The 15739-nt window shown below is 49.6% G+C and overlaps 1 long non-coding RNA gene across 1 annotated transcript; it reads right to left on the bottom strand.

Annotated features, from left to right (window-relative positions):
* Positions 1 to 11891: 11891 nt before the first annotated feature.
* On the bottom strand, positions 11892 to 15124 carry LOC125173196 (uncharacterized). Its single transcript, XR_007154955.1, has 2 exons — positions 14927 to 15124; positions 11892 to 12221 (listed from the first exon to the last, which is right to left on the bottom strand). It is a non-coding gene; the product is annotated as an uncharacterized LOC125173196 (long non-coding RNA).
* Positions 15125 to 15739: the final 615 nt, after the last annotated feature.

Consider the following 15739-nt stretch of genomic DNA (forward strand, 5'->3'; position numbering starts at 1 on the left):
CGGCTCCCCCACGCACGTGCCCCGCGGCGCCACCGGCCGAGGGCCGCTCGCCCCGCCGCGCAGTTCCCCTGATCTGCGGGTGCGCAAATGTAGCCACCGGTCAAGGCCGTTAGAAGTTCACCTTCGAGGAGCGTCTGAAAAAAGCCTCGTGGCGGAGGCTCGGGGATCTGGAGGGGAGGGAGGCCGAGCAGGGGCGCCTCCAGGGTCGCTTCGGTTTTGTTTTCTGCACTTTTGCAAGAAATCGTTTGCGCGGTTTTGTATCTGAAAAGGTGCGCGGCCGTGACCGGTTGAAACTTGGGAGTCACAGTCTGCCTTTGTCAGTTGCCGTGGCTGCTGCCAAAATCTCTCCTCCTTTTTGAGTAAACCTTGAAACGCCTCTAAAATGTGCAGCGTGTGGGATTTGGTATTTAGTTTAGAAAAAAACTGCTGAGGCGGAACTCGATGCTCTAGTTTGAATCCGGGTCGGTGGTTTGCTGAGGGCACTGTGTGTGCCGCAGGTCGCCGTAAAGGGGGAACAGGACCTGGCCCAGCAGGTGCTCGGGTGCAGGTGTGCAGAGGTGTGACCGCACCGCCCTCCTCCTGAGTCTGGGGAGCGGGACCTTTCCTAACTCCTGCCTCTCCTGTTCAGAGACCTGCCTTGCTTCCTGATGTGGGGGACAAAGGCAAAAAGAAATGCAGGTAAAATTCAATTTCCTTATAACCTGAGTGACACATAACTTGAGTCAGGCAGAATAGAGCACTCCTCCGGGAACGCCCAACTGCCTTTAATGTTAACGCTTTGCCAGAGAGGACGACTAGTGGTTTACTGACAGAGGTCGCAGGCAGGCAGGACTTGAGTCAACGTAGGTTTCATTTACAAGAAAAAAGCAATCTTATCAACAGCCAAACTTCCACAAACTCGTGGATTCAACTTCCTGGGAGCTGGACTCCACCTTCCCCTCCATAGAGTAGAAAATCTTCTAGAATCGGTCACTCCTCACCACCCCAGTGCAGCTCTTTCTGCCCACCTGTCCTGTCCCCTGCTTTTGTGCTCCACATCAAAGCCTAGCTGCCACACAATAGTTGCTCAAGAAAGCTTCGAGTCAGGAAAGGACGGAGGAGTTCACCATCCTGGGGAGACGGGAAGCTGTGTCCTGAAAACACACCATGCCCAGGTGTGCTGCCCCCCACCCTCACTTACTGGGTTTGCCTCACCTGTCAGCCCCCCCACCCAGCCCCTCATCCGTGTGAGCAGGTCCCCTCCTCCAGGCCCCCCTCGGTGACTCCTGTCACAGTCCTTTCTCTGAATGTCCACTGATGAGAACAAAGGCAAAAGAAAGAAAATAAAATTAAATTTCCTTATAACCTGCAGCCCGCTAACAATGAGGCAGGCAGGGTCTAACATTCCTCCCGGAACGCCCAAGTGTCTGAAGGTCAGTGTTTTGCTAAAAAGAAACAAATAGTTAACCTGACGGAGATCACAGTTGTGCAGGACCGGAGTCTCCGTCAGTTTGCAACCGTCTTAATGATTTACAAGAAAAAAAGCAACCTTACCAATTGTGAGCCCCCTCAGGAGCCTGGAAACCTGGCTTCCAAAATATCTTAGAGACTTACGCTGTCCCTAACCCCCTCCCAACCTGAAGGTCTGTAATCAGTCACCTGTCACAACCCCAGTGCACCCTGTTCTGCCCATGCTTTAATAAGACCACCTTTTTGCACTGAAGACATCTTGAGAACTCTGTAGGTTGTTGGCTCCAACCCCCAACACTTGAAACCACATCATCCACCCCCCTCCCAGCCCTTCCAAGCCTCTGCACTTCCTAAGCAGACCATTGTATTTTCATTCTTACCTCCTATAGTAATTGTCAAATTCCGTAGAGACAGGGAGCAGGTTTTAAACTAACTTAGTATCCTCCCCAGCCATCCTTGCTTGTCTCAGCTTACCCTCTCACTCACTAAACGGTGCTGTGAGCCCATGAGGGTCCTTGAGTTTTGTTCTGTGTGCGTCCCAAGTGCCTAGAACCGAGACACGGTCCGTGCTCAATTATTGTGTATTTGGATACATTTCATTAACTGAATGTTGTCTCCACTGCGGAAGACAGCTGCTCTCAGAGCAGGTTCGCAGGGGACGGACCATCCCAGCACCCAGCCAGTGCCTGGCATGTAGAATCCACTCAGCGAGTGTTAAAAATGTTTAATTCTCCGGCACTTTGAAAAACTACATTCAAATGAGAGATTGTCTCCATGTCAAATTTCAACCACTCCTAAAAAATTCCAGAAGACGGTCAATCACCCTAGTCACGGTCACAGGAGGCCGTATTGAGGAAGGAGGGAGACATTGGGTTAAGAGTCTGTTTAAGGAGCTACTCACCTGCCAAGTGATGTTTACTCTGCCTGGATTTAAACCACTGGCCTAACAGGCTAATCCTTTTTCCAATTGCTAGATGAAACGTTCCCCAGGCCAAGAAAAATATGCAGTTTCCTTTTATTTTTTTTTCAATATATGAAATTTTTTGTCAAATTGGTTTCCATACAACACCCAGTGCTCATCCCAAAAGGTGCCCTCCTCAATACCCATCTCCCACCCTCCCCTCCCTCCCACCCCCCATCAACCCTCAGTTTGTTCTCAGTTTTTAAGACTCTCTTATGCTTTGGCTCTCTCCCACTCTAACCTCTTTTTGGGTTTTTTTTTTTTGTTTTTTTTTTTTGTTTTTTTTTTGCAGTTTCCTTTTAAAAGAGATGTAAACTTAGCAATTCTGGGACTGTCTACAGTGAAAATAAAAGAAATGAGAAAATATGGCTGCTTTCGTTGGATTTTGCAAAGTAACTTGGGAGTGTTTCTAGGTACCTTGCCGTGCCACAATTTTACCTTTTAAAGTACTTTCTTCTTTTTAAAAAGCAAAGCAAAACATGGGGCGCTTGAGTGGCTCAGTCGGGTAAGCATCCGACTCTTGATTTCGACTCAGGTTATGGTCTCGCAGTTCGTGAGTTCGAGCCCCGCATCAGGCTCCGTGCTGACGGTGCAGAGCCTGCTTGGGATTCCGTCTCTCTCTGCCCCTCCCTGCCTGCCTCTCTCTCTCTCTCTCTCTCTCAAAATGAATAAACTGAAAATTAAAAAAAAAAAAAGCAAAACAAAACAAAACAACAAACCTTACCTATCATTTATTCTCTCAGTGGGTAGGAATTGTAGCACTGAGCTCTAAACCCCGACCTAGGAATCAAGCAATGAGAAAGGCAACCAACAAAATAAACAAGCAAAATATATACCGTCTTAGACAGTGATTAAATATTAGACGGAGAAAAAATAAACGGGGAAGGTACCTAGAGAACAAGGCCTGACGGTAAACGCAGGGAGTTCCATTTTAAACCGGATGTCTTCGAGATGGAGTTTCTGTAAGCATTAGGAGGTAAAGAGTTGAAGGCGCATTCATCTGTAGAAAGGAGGAAGGATTCAGGTAGACAGCAGGGAGTACAAAGGCCCTGGGGCAGAAACCCACCTGGCGGGCTTGATGGACCACAGAGGTCAGAGCAGCCAGAAGAGGAGAGAGGAGGTGAGCTAGACGTCAGGGCTGTGATTAGGGGTGGGCGTGGCAGAGAAGGATACCAGGGCCTAGAGGGCATCATTAGGGCTAAGGCTTAGACGCTGTACCAGGTAAAAGGGTGACAAAGGATTCTGAGCAGAGAAACAAGGTCACTTCCCTGCTGTGTTGAGGTGGCTGCGGCCCTGGTGGAGGCAGAGGCATCTGGGAGAGACTGCGGTGGTTTGGGATTAGCATGATAACTGAGGAATGTTCCAAGTGTTTACACTCTGAGTGTGTTTTGAAGGTGGAATCTACCCGATTTGCTGTGGATTGCACGTGGGATACAGTGGGGGGAGGAGGGACAGGAGGAGCGCATGGGAGGGGGAGAGAGAGGAGCCGTGGACAAGCATCCGGAAAAACGGGGTGCTCCCACGTCTTCATCAGCTCTCAGGCGACAGTCGTCTCTGTCTAGAGCAGGGATCCCTGACCTCAGCACAGCCACACGCACGGGGGGTGTCCTGTGACGGGTAGCAGCGCCCCGCCTCTAACCACCAGATGGGAGGACTAACACCCTCTCCGTGGTGACAACCAAGATATCTGTTCAGACCACGCCCGCTGTCCCCTGGGGGGCAGAATGGCCTTCAGTTCCGAACCACTGCTGTAGAATAATACCAATGCACTTTAAAATTCATCATTAGGGGCGCCTGGGTGGCAGAGTCGGTTAAGCGTCCGACTTCAGCCAGGTCACGATCTCGCGGTCCGTGAGTTCGAGCCCCGCATCAGGCTCTGGGCTGATGGCTCAGAGCCTGGAGCCTGTTTCCCATTCTGTGTCTCCCTCTCTCTCTGCCCCTCCCCCATTCATGCTCTGTCTCGCTCTGTCCCAAAAATAAATAAAAAACGTTGAAAAAAAATTTTTTTTTTAAATAAAATTCATCGTTAAATTTCTCAGAGGTGAACATCACTCCTGGTTATTTTCTTTTTCCTTTTTTTAAATTTATTTGAGAGAGAGAGAAATCGGAGGACGGGCAGAGAGAGAGAGAGAAATCGGGGGAGGGGCAGAGAGAGAGAGAGAGAAATCGGGGGAGGGGCAGAGAGAGAGGGAGAGAGAAATAGAGGGAGGGGCAGAGAGAGAGGGAGAGAGAGAAGAGAGACAGTGTATCCCAAGCAGGCTCTGCACTGCCAGCACAGAGCCCAGACGCAGGGCTCGACCCCACGAACTGTGAGATCATGACCTGAGCCGAAATCAAGAGGCTTGTGGCAGAGGCCATGTCTAAATCAGAGGTCCTGCCCTGCACCACGCCATCTACGCAAGGACCCCAACGTTCACAGCCATAAAATATTCATTTCTTTCTCCGTGGTTCACATCCACAGGACCCAGGTTCCCCTTCAGAACAAAAGTGATTTATATATAAAGTGTTCTCTACATGTACCAGCGGCCGCTGAAGATGCTACCCCTCATTATCGTGGACACAGTGGGTTGAGCCATCGCATCCTAAGATATGAGACAGTTTTGCCCACTTGTCCAGTCATTTCTATAAACTAATCTGCTGCAGCCGGAATTGCCAGGTGAAGCATATGTAAATTGCGTCAGTCAGGATGAGGTTCTCACTGACAGGGACAGAAAGCCCCAAATAACTGGAGTTTAAAAGAGACAGACATTTATTTCTTTCACAAAAAATTTCTGAGGTAGACCATCTGGGGCTGGCCTGGCAGTCTGTTCTACAAAATCCTCAGGACTCCTTCCAGCTCACAGCTCAGCCAGCTCAGAGTCGACTCTCACCCTCCAAGTCCCGGTTGGAGCTCCAGCCACCACAGCCACATTCCAAGCAGCAGGAGTAAGGAAGGACAGGCAGAGTGTCAAACAGATGACACATGATACTTTTGCTTATATCCCATTGGCCATGAGTTAGTCACGTGGCCACACCTAGCTGCAAGGAAGGCAGGGAAATGTAGTCTTTACTCTGAGTCATCATGTACCCAAATAAAAATTCTGTAATTAGGAAAAGGAGAAGGGGCGGGGGGACAGGAATTTCTGCCACCCACATGTAAAAAACTCAGCTGACATTGCTCAAAATGCCTCAATGCCAAAAATATGATTTCATTGTATACTTCCGTTAATACTGATTTACAGTATTCTCTTCTCCTGGGTGGCGAATGAGCCTTCAATTGTTGCCAAGGCTAACTGATGATCTCCCTGGGGTTCGGTGGGCAGATGCACTGAGAGTAGTGATGTCAGCACGGGATTCTGCACAGAATAGCAGCGTGTGTGCTGAATATTTCCCCTGTCTGTCCAACACCCTCCCAATATCCAGTGACAAAGCTTAATCTTTACCAACATGGTAGGTAGAAGTAGGTCTCATTTCCATTTGTGCTTCTTTGATCATCAGTAAGGTCAAAATCATTATTTAAAAATCTGCTGGTCAGAGAGCCCGAGCGTCTCAATCAGTTAAGCGTCTGACTCTTGATCTGGGCTCAGGTCATGATCTCACAATTCATGACATTAAGCCCCTCGTTGGGATTCTCTCTTCCTCTCTCTCTCTGCCTGTCCCCCCAGCTCGTGTGCACTCATGGCACGCAAATACTTTCTCTCTCTCTCTCTCTCTCTCTCTCTCTCTCAAAATAAATAAATAACCTTTTTTTTTTTTTTTTTTTTTTTTTTTTTTTTTAATCCATGGTCAGGGGGCACCTGGGTGGCTTGGTCAGTTGAGGGTCTGACTTCAGCTCAGTTCGTGATCTCGCAGTTCGTGAATTCCAGCCCCGCATTGGGCCCTCACTGACAGGCTGTCAGCGCACAGCCGGCTTCGGATCCTCTGTCCCCCACTCTCTGCTCCTTCCCCACTGCACTCTCCCCAAAAGAAATAAATATTTAAAAATAAATAAATAAATAAAAATCTACTGGTCGTTGGTGGGTTTCCTTTTCTTAATTTCCCATTAAAAACCCGTGACCACTTTTTTTAAATCATGGTACTACTATAGATTTGCCATGCTTCAAAATAAAAGATTGGAAGTCCTATGTGTATCATATGTAAATGAATTTCCAACACATAAACACAAAACATGTAAAGCGAATACCTGTAAATGGATTTCTATGAAATATAAAATATAAAAGTTTATATATATATATACATACACAAAACTCAACCATGTCAACCTTGTGGATGGTAGTTTTTTAATGTTTATTTATTTATTCTGAGAGAATGACGGAGAGCATGTGCAAGTGAGTAGGGGAGGGACAAAGAGAGAGAGAGAGAGAGAGAGAGACAGAATCTGAAGCAGGTTCCAGGCTCTGAGCTCCGAGCTGTCAGCACAGAGACCAAGCGGGGCTGGAACTCACTAATCATGAGATCATGACCTGATCCGAAGTCAGACGCTCAGCTAATTGAGCACCCCCCACCCCGGCGCCCCAAACGTACGTGTACTTTTATTTGTAGGTACCAAACGTATCAATCTTTCCTGCACAGTTTCTGGCCATTTCAATATCCGTCGTGATCCCTTCAATTTACTGCCGAAGGCCTGGTGTCAGCTGAGTGTGGAGAGATGACAAGAGAATGGAATTGGGAACCTTGTTGGCTACATTTTAACCAAGCAAATCAGGGCAAGTGTTCCAAGTGGTCCTGCACTCTTTTCTCACCTACCAAATGTGCATGGTACCTCCCACCCCCCCAGGAGGCGTGTGATCCTGTACACAGGGGTGCATGGGAGACGTCAGATCCCTATTCCCTCCCTGGGGGGAGCCCCCCACTTCGACCAACACCCCCTCAGCCGGCACCAACAGCACTCAGCATGATGAATCAGGCCCTCGGGGACAGCAACCCACCCCAGCTTGGGCAGGAAACTGTGGGTGTTTATGGAGTCGGTCTTCCGTTTCAGTTTCAGAACCTGCCACCCCGAGTCTCTGCTCTTCCCTTCCTTGGAGTCAGTGGATGACCCCAGGGCTGGATTCCCGGATTCGGGATTGGGGACGCAATGCCTCGGGACCCTTCTAGGGCTGCTGGGCAAACCACGGTCACAGAAAGACTATTTGTTCGGCATAAACGTCTGCACACAAGTTAGGGGGTGAGGTGGGAACCTGACTGAGAACATTTGAAAACTCCCTTCCCAGCTTAAAGAAAGTGAAACAAAATACCCAAAGTGGCAATGATCTAACTAGCAATACAGGCTGCTATTGTAGCTCCACAATCTGCTTCTTCCTAGATTTCAACATAGAATCTCATCTAATTTGACACCAATGCCTTCTTCCATCAGCTCGTTTTCTGTTTATCATAAAAACTATCCAAAAACTTCAAAACAAAGTTCAAGAATTTTTTAGAAATGGAAAAGAAGCCAATACAAAATTCCAAAAATGGTAGATTTCTAATACATATATTTTTTAATTTTTAAAAATGTTTTATTTATTTGGGGGGGAGGGGCAGAGAGAGAGGGAGACACAGAATCCGAAGCAGGCTCCAGGCTCTGAGCTGTCAGCACAGAGCCCGACACGAGGCTCGAACCCACAAACTCTGAGATCACGACCCGAACCGAAGTTGGACGCTTAACGACTGAGCCACCCAGGTCCCCTTAGATCCTGTCCCCTGTACCATCAGTCTGTCTTCCCGGTGGCCCGCCCGGCCTCTGCATCATCTGCTGTCACCACCCCTGAGTCACACTCTAGGGGAAACCTGAAGTTAGGTCCTGCCCACGAATGCTGGAACTGGTCTGGGGTCAGCCCCACAGCATCCTCCTTGGTGCTATCTCCCAGTGCGTCCATTCTGTCTATCCCTAGCTCAGCTTCATCCAAATCTGGGTAATTCCATAGGCGGATCCCCAGAGTGTGGGTCATCTGTTCTGTCCTGACCCTGGTTTAAGCATCTCTCAGACACCCTTGTCTGTCTTGTGATGAACACGGGTCTTTACATTTCTGTCCCCAGAACAGACTGCAACTTCCTTGGGGACAAGCACGTTGACACATTGTTCCCTGGTGTATTCGTCTGCCTGGACGGCTGTGCCCAGTGCCACATTCTGGATGGCTTAAACAACACACAGTTATCCCTTCGCAGTCCTGGAGGTCCGAGGTCAAGGCCAGCCGGGCTCTGACAGGCATGGCTGGTGCTGCTGTTCCCAGGAGAACCCGTGCCCGGCCGCCCTGTCCCTTTCCAGCAGCATTGCGCCATTTGGCTACAAGTCGAGAGCGGAGATGTGACCCCTTCCTTTCCTCTGTGTAACAGACCAGCTTGTCTGTGCCTCACCTCCTGACTGACCTCAAGTCTGGGACCTCATCCTGGAGGATGTGCGTCTGTGGGGAGAACTCTGAAGGGCTTCGAGGACAGAGAGAGGAGGGGGAGAGGCCAGCACTGCCGTGGGGGGCCTCAGGCAGTCAAGTCCCAGTCAGGTCCCGGCCTCTCCCCTCCCCTCTGTCTCTGGCCCTGGCGAGATGCCCCGGCTCGACTTCCTCTTGTGAAACAGTGACCTTCCCTGTGCCCAGAGAACAAGGAACTCCAAGTTCACTGCTTTCGATTTTTCAGTAACAGATTGAGTGGACGCTGAATGTTTCTAAGACACTGTACGTGAAAGTCTTTTCCACACGGTGCTATCCCGTCTGCGATTACCTCTTCGGTCTCCCAGCGGATGGCTTCTTGTTCTTTTAATTCTCTGCGAAAGAGCTACTTTTCCTGGGGCACCGGGGTGGCTCAGTCGGTTGAACGTCCAACTCTGGTTTGGGCTCAGGTCATGATCTCCTGGTTCTTGACATTGAGCCCCATGTTGGGCTCTGTGCTGACAGCCTGCTTGAGATTCTCTCCCCCCGCCCTCTGCCCCTTCCCCACTCATGCTCTCTCCCTCCCTCTCTCTCAAAATAAATAAATAAAAACATTAAAAAATACTTTTTCTGGCCTTTAATGGCTACGCCCACCTTGTGAACTACCCCCTTCTCCTCTTGTACGTTTCTCGTTTTCTTCTTCCTCACTGAGTCTCAGCTGGAATTTTGAGCCATGATGGGCAGGCTTCTGAGCAAGGGGCTTCCTCCCTTGTGTGGCTAAAACTCCTTCATTCTCCACAAGACTCGTGGTCACTAGCTGTTCCACTTCCTCCAGAAAGCCTGCCCTCCACGTGCCCCGAAACTGCTCTCACCCACGTCACCGGGGACCCACCTCACGGTCACTTCAGCCACTCAATACATTTGTGGCCTTTGACCCTGTTTCTGGCTTCTCTCTTGACAATCTGTAGCTTTCCTGACCATGTATGCCTTGGCCTCCCCAGGGCTCTCCCCTCATCATGTGGGTTTGCTTTTTATTTTAATTTAATTTTATTTTTTCATATATATATATATATTTTTTTTTGAGAGAGAGAGAGAGACAGACAGACAGAGTGCAAGCAGGGGAGGGGCAGAGAGAGAGGGAGACACAGAATCCAAAGCAGGCTCCAGGCTCAGAGCTGTCAGCACAGAGCCTGACATGGGGCTCGAACTCACAAACCGCGAGATCATGACCTGAGCCACCCAGGCACCCCTACGCACCATACAGTCGAAAAGTGTCCCGTAAGTCTTTATCTGTGCACTGAAACTCCGTTACGTACAATATTCTCTACCTTTCCTTCGAATGGAACATTGGCCCCTCTGGAATCAAACCTAAATCCTGCCAAGAGTAGACTTGTAAAAACAGACCTTCTTAAAGACTAGAATTTCTGAAGATCTGAAAAAAACTAAATAAACAATGAGCATAATGCCTGCTGAAAAAGAAGGTGACCCTCATCTCAGGACGTTAAGCCAGGGCTGCGACTGGTGCCCGTAAGCCACCACTTGGTCTAATCGCAGGGTTTCATGGTTCTGGTAAATTTCTCGAATTGCATCCCTGTGAGGTTTGGACCTTCCGGGGAAGAGACCATCACGACCCACACGTGGGCGGACATGGGGCAGCAGACAGCTGTCTTCAGGGGGCAGCACGGAGGGGGTGTTGCCAACCCCAGGATTGCCCTTCTTGATTCGTATCGTTGGGGGAAACGCCTTCCCTCTACTGGTGCAGACCCAGTGGCGGGGGCCCGGACACTTAACAACAGACAGGAGAAAAGAGGGCAAGTTTATTCACGCACATGTGAGCTCTCTCACTGCCCCTGAGCAGTGAGAGAGCAGGGTCCGTGTGCCAACCATAGGGTGAGGGGGGCAGACAGGGCTGCTGTGGGGAGACATTGAATTCTTAGGGGGAGATGGGAGGTGTGGCCGCTGTGGACATGTCTGCCAAGGCAACTTCCCATCCTGGGGCCAGCCAGTCTCCTTCCCTGTGGGGGTGAAGCTGCTTTCTCAGACGAAGCTTCTTTCTGAATCCGCTGTATGTTACCTATCTCCAGGCTCAAATAATCTTCAGACCAGCTCTGTAGGCCAAGTGGGCCCCTATAGGACCCAGAGAGCTCTTGCCTGCAATGTGACCAGAAGGATCCTTCTTCAGGGCCTCAGTGGAGCCCAGAGCTGAGCTCCCACTCCCGTGGGCATTGCCCAAGGCACCCTGGGTTGTGCTCAACAAGACCCCCAGGCCCTCCAGGGGGCCCACGGTCCAGCATTCCTGGCAGGACACGGGTAAGATTCCCACGCTTCGTTGTGCAATGCAGGCGTCATCTTTAAGAGGAAAGATGCGTACTTGCTGGGTCTGTCTGTGTCCCTCCAATGCATGCGGTGAAACCCTAGCACCCAAGGGGATGATGGATTACGAGGGGGGCATCTGGGAGGAGATTGGGTCATGAGGTAGAGCCCTCCTGAAGGGGGTTAGTACCCCTGGGAGGAGACCCCAAGAGATTCCCTGCCTCTCCCAACCCAAGAGGGCGCAGTGAGGACACCTCAGCAGACACTAGACCAGCCCGCATCCTGATCTGCCTCCGGCCTGCAGAGCTGCCTAATTTGTAAGCCACCCCGTGTGTGGGATTCTGAGCGGCCTCAACTGACTGAGATAAGACATTTTTTCTAAGACTACCCAAGGGGAATAAATGTATTTTCATTTCCCAGATGCTTCCTGTAGCTTTCGTCTGCAACCAGAGCAGACGCGAATCTGAAGACAGCACTGTCCCCACTGCAATAACCCACCAGAGCCAGGGGGAGCCCCCACGGCACCCAGGATCGGCCAGCTTTGAAGAAAGGCGCCTCGCCGCTCAAGCTCCGGCGTGAGCATTTCATCATTTACGGGCACTAACTTGTCCACACTGTGGCTCTGAAATACATTCAGAAATTAGCTCAGCAGATTTCCTGTGCATCCGCAGGCGGCCCTGTGGTCTTTCTCTCCCCCCAACCCCCCACCTGATTCCATTGTCAGTTTCCCTGGATGCCACGGGCCCTGGTGACTGTTCTGTGGCTGGAGAGCAGAGCCAGGCCACCTCATCCCAGGCGTTAATCATCCAGAACGGTATCTGAGAGCCAGCCAAGGTGCTCGGGTCTGCGTTTCAAGTCACTTTTTATTCCTTAGAGGAGCCGGTTATTTTTACTGTACCACCGGACACACGCTTCTACAGCAGACCCGGGCTTGATGATTAAGGAACTAATTCATACTTCCAGCCACCTGAGTAAGTATTAGCACGGGTTTCGATAATCTAGCAAAGCCATGAGGGACTCTTTACAAGGCCAAGATAGTTTTCAGGAAGTACGAACGGGGCTGATCCGAGGCTTTCAGACGAGGGCAATGAACACGGTGCGGGAGGTGCTGACCCTTCTGGACCCCCGTGCTTTTGTCCACTTGGCACATCTCCTACAATGAATGCACATTACTTCTGAAAAGAGAAAAAGCAAATCTAAAGTTAAACCTAATTTGAACCGGGAAAAGTGGGGTGGAAGTTTACGGAAAGGACCAAAGGGAAAGCTGAAAATTCATCGTATGTACTTTTAATTGAAATCGAATTTTCTGGGGGCGCCTGGGTGGCGCAGTCGGTTAAGCGTCCGACTTCAGCCAGGTCACGATCTCGCGGTCCGTGAGTTCGAGCCCCGCGTCAGGCTCTGGGCTGATGGCTCGGAGCCTGGAGCCTGTTTCCGATGCTGTGTCTCCCTCTCTCTCTGCCCCTCCCCCGTTCATGCGCTGTCTCTCTCTGTCCCAAAAATAAATAAACGTTGAAATCGAATTTTCTGGCATCATTCAAGTATTTACTGGCTTTGGGGGGGGCGGGGAGAAGGGGAGGGTGTGTGGCTCGTGAAGTGTGTTCAAATGGTGGGATTCGGTCCCGCTCTTGCATGACAGGTCTTAACAACTACTCTTTGATGAAGGTGGAAGGAACCATTAAAAATAATGGTTGAGGAGACGCGGGGGGAGCGGGGCTCAGTCAGTTAAGGGTCCAACTTCAGCTCAGGTCATGATCTCACGGTTCAAGGGTTTGAGCCCCGTGACCGGCTCTGCTCTGTGTGTGGAGCCAACTTGGGATTCTCTCTTCCACTTTCTCTCTGCCCCTCCCCCACTCACAAGGGCACATTCTTTCTCTCTAAAACAATTTTTTTTTTTTGAAGAAAATAGATGTTGAACCATATGAAACCAGCACATGAGCTTTGATGACCTAAAAATGGAGATTTCAGGGGCGCCTGGGTGGCTCAGTCGGTTAAGTGTCCGACTTTGGCTCAGGTCATGATCTCATGGTCTGTGGGTTCCAGCCCCACGTCGGGCTTTGTGCTGACAGCTCAGAGCCTGGAGCCTGCTTCGGATTCTGTGTCTCCTTCTCTCTCTGCCCCTCCCCCGCTCACACTTTGTCTCTGTCTTTCAATAATAAATAAACATTAAAAAAATTTTTTTAAATGTAGATTTCATGTGGTTTAACCAACAACTTGATCAGTTTAACTATGTTTCTAGACGATGTCTACTGGGTTGGTTTAAACATGTTTCCTTTCAGGGCGCTTGAGTGGCTCGGTTGGTTAAGTGTCCGACTTCAGCTCAGGTCGTGACCTCATGGTCCGTGGGTTCGAGCCCCGCATCGGGCTCTGTGCTGACAGCTCAGAGCCTGGAACCTGCTTTGGATTCTGTGTCTCCCTCTCTCTCTGACCCTCCCCTGTTCATGTTCTGTCTCTATCTCAAAAATAAATAAACATTTTTTAAAAATTTAAGAAATAATAAACATGTTTCCTTTCAGCTGCATAAATTAAAAATGCTCAGCCTTAGCCTATGCCAACACCCCACCGGAGAAGACAAGGGCCAGCTGCATTTCAGGTTCAGGGGCACTTTCTTTCTTTTTTTTTTAATGTTTATTTATTTATTCTGAGAGAGAGAGCAGGGGAGGGGCAGAGAGAGAAAGGGTGGGAACATTCCAAACAGGCTCCTCACAGTCAGTGCAGAGCCGGACACGGGGCTCGAACTAATGACCCTGGGATCATGACCTCTGCCGAAGTCAAGAGTCAAATGCCCAACCGACTGAGCCCCCCAGGGGCCCCTCAAACACAGCAAAGCAAAAATAAACAATACATGAGATTGCATTATCCAGAAATAAACCAGTGTTACTTAGTGTAGTGGAAAGATCTTTCCAGATATTTCCCGACTCTGCCCTCAAATACGTCCGTTCCCAGGAAGCCTTACAGGTGGCATCATGGGAAGGGGTGCTGGGGTCTGAGTGTGGTGTACCAGGCCCTTCCCACGTCTGTCACTTTGCTTCTGGATCCCCACCCTTGACGAATATCCCCTTGCCAGTTTCTTTCTGAGTCTGTGGGACTAAGTCCTTGAGGTAAATTCCCAGAAGTGCGATTGCCTAACCTCTGCCCCAATTTCATTGTTCTCTACAAAATTGCAAAACCCATACATACTTGGTTTTTTTTTATTTCTTTCAATCAAATAGTGCATAAGAATGCAAAGTAAAGGGGCCCCTGGGGGGCTCAGTCAGTTAAGTGTCTGAGTCTTGGTTTCAGTTCAGGTCATGATCTCACGGTTGTGTGAGTTCCAACCTGGCAGCGGGCTCTGTGCTGACAGTGCAGAGCCTGCTTGGGATTCTCTCTCTCCTTCTCTCTCTGCCCCTCCCTCGTTCGCGCTGTCTCTGTCTCTCTAGGAATAAATATTTAAACTTAAAAAAAAAAAGAACGCAAAGTAAAAATGAAATGGCCCCTGATTCTCAGCCACCCTATACGACTCCCGGGGGTGGTTGCTATAAATAGTTAAGAGGGACTTTAATGAAGCAAGTTAGGGTTTAAATCTCTGTCCTCTCTCTTAATAAATATTCAACCAGGGAAAGGCTCTTAGTCTGTTTAATGCTTAATTTCCTCATCTGACAATGAAGTTAGTACTAACTTCTGCTCACCTCTTCTCAGGGAGTTTTAGGACACTTAAATAAAATATATGTGAAACGGAACATTCACCAAAATGTATCTGTACACAGATCACGATGGAAATATCCATAATTGTCAAAGATCTGAAATCATTCATGCCAGACCTTCCAGGTAGAAGACAATTAAGTAGAAAACAAAGAGCAAAAGGAGAGGTAGAAAACACAACGAAAAGCAAAAAAAAACCGACCTGTGGTACTGATCCATTGGTACAGCTGCTACGACCTCCTTTTTCTTAAGGACTAACATACTTTTTACTAGCTGGCTGAGCTGGGTGAGCCCGGGCAGTTATGGGGATATAGTAACCAGAGTGGCCCAATCATACTCAGACCCCAGCTCTGCCACTGGCTGGCGCTTGGGTGTTGTTTTCTTTCGCGGGAACGTGGCATTTCCTCTGCAAAAAAAAAAAAAAAAAAGATCCATTAGAGTCCTAGTGGCTCAGATGTGACCTTATGTGGAATGGGGTCACCGTGATGCAGTTTGTGAGTCTGAGACGAGGTCACAATGGGGTGGCGTGGGCTCCTAACCCGATGTGACTGGTGTCCTTAGAAGAACAGGGCCATGTGATGACTCAGACATGCAAGGAGGTGTGACAACGGAGGTGATGGAGATGAGGCAGCTGTCAGCCGAGGGTCGCCGAGGGACACCAAGGGTCACCTGTAACCACCTGAAGCTGGGGAGAGGCGAAGAAGGATGTCCCCACAGCTTTCAGAGAGAGCACGGGTCTGTGGACACCTTGATCTTGGACTCTGAATGAACCATTAGATACAGATCTCTGTTGTTTGAAGCTGCCACTTTGTGTACATTGTTACGGCAGTCCTGGGGAACTAACGCACATCTGCCTAGAAAAATCCGTGGCAGAAGGTGGCGGGCTCCCACTAGTACAGCTGGAACCCTTGTGTTCCACATGAAACATCAGCAGACTCTGAAAGGTTAGGAGGAGGAGGCATACTGCCAGCATAGCCACTTGGGACACGCACGCACACACACACACGAAAAAGCC

This window comes from Prionailurus viverrinus, chromosome A1, assembly GCF_022837055.1.
Source record: "Prionailurus viverrinus isolate Anna chromosome A1, UM_Priviv_1.0, whole genome shotgun sequence".
In the NCBI taxonomy this organism is placed as follows: domain Eukaryota; kingdom Metazoa; phylum Chordata; class Mammalia; order Carnivora; family Felidae; genus Prionailurus; species Prionailurus viverrinus.